Source organism: Cynocephalus volans, chromosome 14 (assembly GCF_027409185.1).
Source record: "Cynocephalus volans isolate mCynVol1 chromosome 14, mCynVol1.pri, whole genome shotgun sequence".
Taxonomy (NCBI): Eukaryota; Metazoa; Chordata; class Mammalia; order Dermoptera; family Cynocephalidae; genus Cynocephalus; species Cynocephalus volans.
Window position 1 is genome coordinate 25,587,287 of NC_084473.1, and position 6,318 is coordinate 25,593,604.

The window sequence follows — 6,318 nt, forward strand, 5'->3', positions numbered from 1 at the left end:
GCCAACCCTTCTCTCTGCCAGCAGCAGAACCTCAGCCCCAAGGGCTCAACTGCTGACCTGGTTGCCATGGTGACCTACATTCCACCTTCTGCCCATTCTACCTGAGTCCCTGAGTTGGCCAAGAAACAGATTCTTTTGGTTCTCCAGGCTAAAGACATCATTCCCAAAACAACAAACAGAAAAGCAGCCCAAAAGTAGGGTTGCGAATCACACTGTCAGCTCAAGAGTCACACTGCTTGGGTTCAAATCCCAGATCTGCCACATGCTGATCATGTTACCTGGGGCAAGCTACTCAACCTCTGTGTGCCTTAGATTCCTCATCTGTAAAATGGGGGTGATAAGCATGGGATTGTTGTGAGGATTGGTTGAGTTAATACAGGTGTATTAGTCCATTCCTGCTGCTTATACCAAAATTCCTGGAACTGGGTAATTTATAAAGAAAATGAAATTTATTACTTACAGGTTCTGAGGCTGGGAAGTCCAAAGTCCATCTGGTGGTGGTGACAGCGACCCAGGGGCCTCACATTGCAAGATGGTGGAAGCAGAGCGAGCAGAGAGAGCAAGACAGACTCTCTTCTTTTAAAGCCCTCAGAACCAGGCCCCTGATGACCATTTTTAATCCATCCACTACTGCATGGTCATACAATCCAATCACCTCTTCAAGGCCCCAACTTTCAATTACCATAATAGGACTTCCTACTCTCTTAACAGTTACAGTGGGGGCTAAGTTTCCAATACACGAAACTTGGGAACACAATTCAAGCTTCAATGAATTTAGGGGGGACATAATTCAATCCACTACAACAGGCAACAATGCCCGACACATAGTAAGTGCTCAATAAATGTCTATAAATATTAGAACCACAGTCCAAATACTCTGCTCAACCTGAAGATACAGAGATGAAGAAGCATAAACCCTGACTTCAGGAAGTGGCCCAGAAAGCACAGAAAAGGGCATTCCACCTCACCAGTCAGGGTCTCTGCAGGAACGGAGGGCACATTCAAACAGGATAGTGTGAAGAGGGTGTAATAAAGGGACTCTCCACAGAGGTGTGGTCAGGGGGTAGGGAGACCTCCCAGGCCAGTGACAACAGAGCTGTTGCTAAGCCCTGGTCCAATAGCACATGGAATAACTACCCCAGCATCACTCTCCCCTTGTTCTCTGATCTCCTGTGGGGGCAGAGAGCAGGATGGAGCAGGATGAACATTGGATCTGGAAAGACAGAGAAGATGACCAGCACAGTCCTCAACGTCACCAGTCAGGAGGGTCTTCCAGAAGCCATACCTCTCCCCTTGCCCCTAGGATGGTCTGTGACCCCACCCTCATCAGACCGGTGCTGCCTTGCTTGTTCAAAGACATGTGCTTCCACATAGTCCTCGGTAAACATTCTCGTGGCTTTCTGATGGAGCTAATTCATATCTCTGGAAATGCAACAGTACACTTTTTCTTCATCTGCTCTCCATGAAGATGGAGCCTGGCAGAGGAAAGCCAGGCACCCTCATTCTTGCATTCACTTGGCACATTATAGAGTATCTGCAAAGCACCAAGGACTCAGGTTGACCCTGTGGAGAGATGACCGAATGTGTTTTCAGCCCTCGAGAAATGGACGCTCACCACACACACACACACACACACACACACACACACACACACACACACACACACACACACACCCATCAAGGGAGATCGAGGCAGATGTCAGAGTGTTTAGAAGAGGAGATGCTGCTGGGCAGGACGTCTTCATGCAGGTGGTGGCACTTAAGTAGTTGTTAGAATGTAGAGGTTAAGCACATGGGCTTTGAAATATGAAGGGCCATCACTTCTTTCTGCACCATCTGGAGCAAGTTATAAACCCACTCTAAGCCACAGTTTCCAAATCTGCAAAATGGGGATAACAAACTCCTATCTTATTTATAATTATTGCAAGGAAAAACAAAACTTTTTCTGTAAAGTTCTCATTTAGTAAGATACCTGGTAATATTGAGTTCTTGATAAAGGGCAAATAATGTTATTACTTTTAAAAGTGCGCTGGCTCAGGGGCTGGTGCCAGAGCTCAGGGGCCAGGAGGGGAACGCCTCCAGTCTTCTGACTCTTGCAGTGAGGAGGCTGACAACATGACATCACTGGCCAAGTCCCCAGAGGAGGACCCAGGTCAGGAGGCCATAGCCCCCTGTGCTACCAGAGCAGGGGCTCAGTGGAACAAAGCATTGTATGTCGAGGGTGGACAGTGATGCCCAGCAGTGCCTTGCCTGTGCCTTGAAGCATTGCCTCCCCTGGCTCCCTGAGCCAGCACCATTTCATCAGCCACAAAAAGAGATGGGCTGTGAGTAGAGCCAGTGCCCTGGGGCTGGGGGATGGGGAGGAAGAGGCCTCCCCCATCAAGATCTGACCCAGAGGGTGGAGGTTCACCTTGCCTGCTTCTGGAAGCCACTGACCAGTAAGCTCTGTGGCAAGAGCTGTGACAGCCCCCTCAAGCACAAGACCCATTTCCGCACACATGGCCTGGAGGAGACAACAGGCCCCAGGTCCAGGACAGACCAGTCCGTCCCTATTCCCCAGGAGCCTGGGTTTCACTTCTCTGCCGGGTCCCTGGGCTGGGGATTCTCATGAACATTCATATTTTGTTCCAATTCCTCTCCCCACAACCCCAAAGAAAAAGGATTATAGCTACTTGCAGCCCCTTTGGGTTTGGCCCTTGGATGTTAGCAGAGTGGGCCCTCCAGTCCCCCTTTCTGAGCCTAACGTGAATTATGTTCCCACTGCAGCCCCCAGTGGTGGCCTGGGGGGGGAGGATGGGATGGCCAGACAGGCACAGGGAAGCACGGTCGTGTCTTAGACAACTCCTTCACAATTCCTTCAGGCACAGACTGGAATTTTCCTCCTCTGGGCCAGGTCCTGCCCTAGCACTCCCTGCCACCCCCTCTCCCTGGCACTCAAACCCCCCACCCCCGCAGTGCCTTTCACTTGTCTTTTTTCCCCCAGAAATCCAGGGAGAGTTGGGGGAGACAAGATCTGTCAAGGGGGGCCCAGGGAGAGGAGGGGACAGGTTCTCAGGCATCCTTTATTCTTGTACTACTACTACTACTACTACTACTACTACTACTACTACTACTACTACTGCTACTACTACTAACAATGGTGGGGGAAATAAGAGGGAGAAAACCAAACAGTTAAAACTTCTCCTGGTTTAATCTCCAAAAAGGAAAAAAAAAAAAAGTTGGGCCTGGAAGAAAGGGTAGCACTTTAGCAGGCAAAGTCAGTCATTAAATCCCATCTTCTGCTAAACCCTTTGAGCTTTTACCCTCGTTTGCTGAGCAGCTTCTGTCTGCCAGGTGTGTCCCCATGAATCATCTCCATTCTGCTCAAAGCAGCTCTGTGAGGTTGGGAGGGGAAGGCCGAAGCTGTTGAGGTTAAGTGACACTGTCAGGTCACTTAGCTGCTAAGTGAGCAAGTTGTGGGTCTGGGGATTCCTACAGCATGGGACGGGAAACCCAGGGAAGCCAGACCATGTGCGGGATCACCCCCCAGTGGTCACCCCCACTTCCTTCTCCAGCAGCAAGTGGCAGCTTGGCACCTGTTGGTGGTGCCTTTAACACCTGGCTGACACTTGCTAAAAGGAGAACAGAAACAAACAAGAGAGCTCTCCTGCAGCTCAGAGATTTGGCTACTGACTCAACCACTGTTTATTGAGCCAGGCAGTGGAGATGGAGGTGGGTAAGGCAGACACAGGCCTGTCCTCATGGAACCAGACATGCATGCACGCGCGCACATCCCTTACATGGCCAGATGTACTAGGAAAGCAAGCGGGGACCAGGCTGGAGAGGCTGGAGGTCACAGAAGCCCTCCTGAGGATGCGCCACCCAGGCAGAGACCTGAGTGACAGGAGGGCTGAGCCAGGCTGAGAAGTCAGGGACAGTTTTCCAGGCCCAGCAGGCAAATTCCAGCCAGAATTTAATAACACTACTTTGATTTCATTACATTTATTTATATTGTAGTTTCCATTTTGAAAATGATGCAGGTTTGCCATTTATGACTGTGATATAGAGTTTCCTTATAAATATATCCATTTGATTAAGAGAAATAGAAGCCCATTTAAAGAAAAATATTAAGTAAATAATTATACAGGTGCTAAAGGAATAAGCCAGAAATCACAAAAGTCTTTCTTTCTCTTTCTCTCTCTCTCTCACACACATACACGTAACCAAGGTTTGCAAATTCCGCTACCCTTCTCTCTTCTTTAGCTGTCATTCTCTTGATCTCCACCCTCTGCCCCTCCCTCACACACAGGCTCTGAGATTTCATCCTAGAGAGGATTTTCATTGGTTCCTACAAATAACTACAGTAACCATAAGAATGTCACCTTATATTTGCAAATCCTCTACAATTTCAAAATGCTTTTCTATGAAAATCTAATTTGCCCAAGAAATAAAAGCCTTTGCTAAGAAAGAAATAAAGAAAGATCCCCCTCCCCCCGTATTATTCTGCCTTCAATACACTTACCAATCTGCACCCCTACCCCCTCCAGCCTGTTACATCTCTAACACCTCTTCAGCAGGGATTTTGAAAGGGATGTAATTAAGCAGTGAGCAGACTCCAGGGAAGGACAGTTCTACATCCCTTCCTTCCAAGATCTGGCCCTGCATGAACCCTCTGCATGGGATGGAATGCACTTTTTGCAAGGTTTCTGTCACCTTGCAATGAACTCTACAGATTGTTTAAACTGCAACCCCTGCTCCAACCTTGATTTAAATGGCTCTTAAAATTCAAGAGGAGGGCCAACCCCATGGCTCACTCGGGAGAGTGCGGTGCTGGGAGAGCAGCAGTGCTCCCGCTGTGGGTTCGGATCCTATATAAGGATGGCCGGTGTGCTCACTGGCTGAGCGCGGTACGGCCGGTCACAAAAAGACAAAAAAAAAAAAAAAAAAATTCAAGAGGAGTTGAAAAGAAACTTGTGTCCAGAATATATAAAGAACTCTCACAATTCAACAATAAAAAGACAAATAAGCCAACTAAAAAATGGGCAAGAGACTTGAATAGCATTTCTCCAAAGAAGATATATGAATGGCCAATGAGCACATGAAAAGAAGTTCATCATTAGCCATCAGGGAAATTAAATCAAAATCATAAGGAGATACCTCTTCACACCTGCAATGATGGTCAAAATCAAAAACATGGATAATAAGTGTTAGCGGGAGTATGGAGGAATGGGAGCCCACGCACGTTGCTGGCGGGAATGTTAAATGGTGCAGCCACTTTGAAAGAGAGTTTGGCAGTTTTCAAAATGTTAAGCCGAGTTACCGTATGACCCAGCAACTATAGCCAAAAAGTCAAAACAGCCCAAATGTTCACCAACTGTTGATTCTATAGATGAAATGTGGTATATCTGTACTATAGAGCATTATTTGGCAATAAAAAGAAATGAAGTACTGATACATGCAACAACATGGTTGAATATTAAAAACATTGTGCTGTGTGAAAGTCAGTCACAAAAGACTACATATTGTATGATTCCATTTATATGCAATGTCTAGAACAGACACACCCATAGAGACAGAAAGTAGATTGGCGGTTGCCAGGAGCTGGGGGATGGGGAGACTGGGGAGTGACTGCTAATGGGCACGGGGTTTCTTTTGGGGGTGATAAAAATATTCTAAAATTAGATGGTGGTGATGGTTGCACAACTCTGAATAGACTAAAAACCAGTGAGTTGTACACTTTAAAAGAACGAATTGTATGGTATGTCAATTACAACTCAATAAAACTGCTATTTAGAAAACTTCAAGAGTGCTCGCATCACCAGCACATCTACTAAAACTGGAACCATCCAGAAAAGGTCAGCGTGGCCCCTGTACAAGGATGACACACAAATTTGTGAAGCCTTCCATATTTTTGGTTTTGTTGATTTTTTCTATTGGTTTTTAATTCCCTGTGTCATATACTTCTATTGTAATCTTTATTTCCTACTTATGTCTCCTTTTGGTTGAGTTTGCTCTTCTTTTTCAATTTTCTTAAGGTAGAAGTTTACATGACTGATTTGAGATTTTTCTTTTTTTTTTACAGAAAATGAAACTTTATTAATATTATTGTTTACATTCTAGGATGTTGTTGCAGAGCAGTTGGGGTGGGGACAGGGGAAAGGGGAAGGAAGTGGGATGGAAGAAAGAGGGGCAGGATTGAGGCCTGTGGCACCCCCGTCATTTCCATAAGGGAGACGGCTTCCAGTGGTGGCTTGGTCATTGCTGGGCTGGGTACAGATGTCAGGGGGATGTGGAAAAGCCCTCGCCCCCCACTATCCCAGTTCAGGAACCTGGAACCCT

The 6,318-nt window shown here is 46.8% G+C and overlaps 1 non-coding gene across 1 annotated transcript; it reads left to right on the top strand.

Moving 5' to 3' along the window:
* The first annotated feature begins 5,785 nt into the window (after positions 1-5,785).
* On the top strand, positions 5,786-5,892 carry LOC134363516 (U6 spliceosomal RNA). The gene has a single exon (XR_010021749.1). It is a non-coding gene; the product is annotated as a U6 spliceosomal RNA (small nuclear RNA).
* Positions 5,893-6,318: the final 426 nt, after the last annotated feature.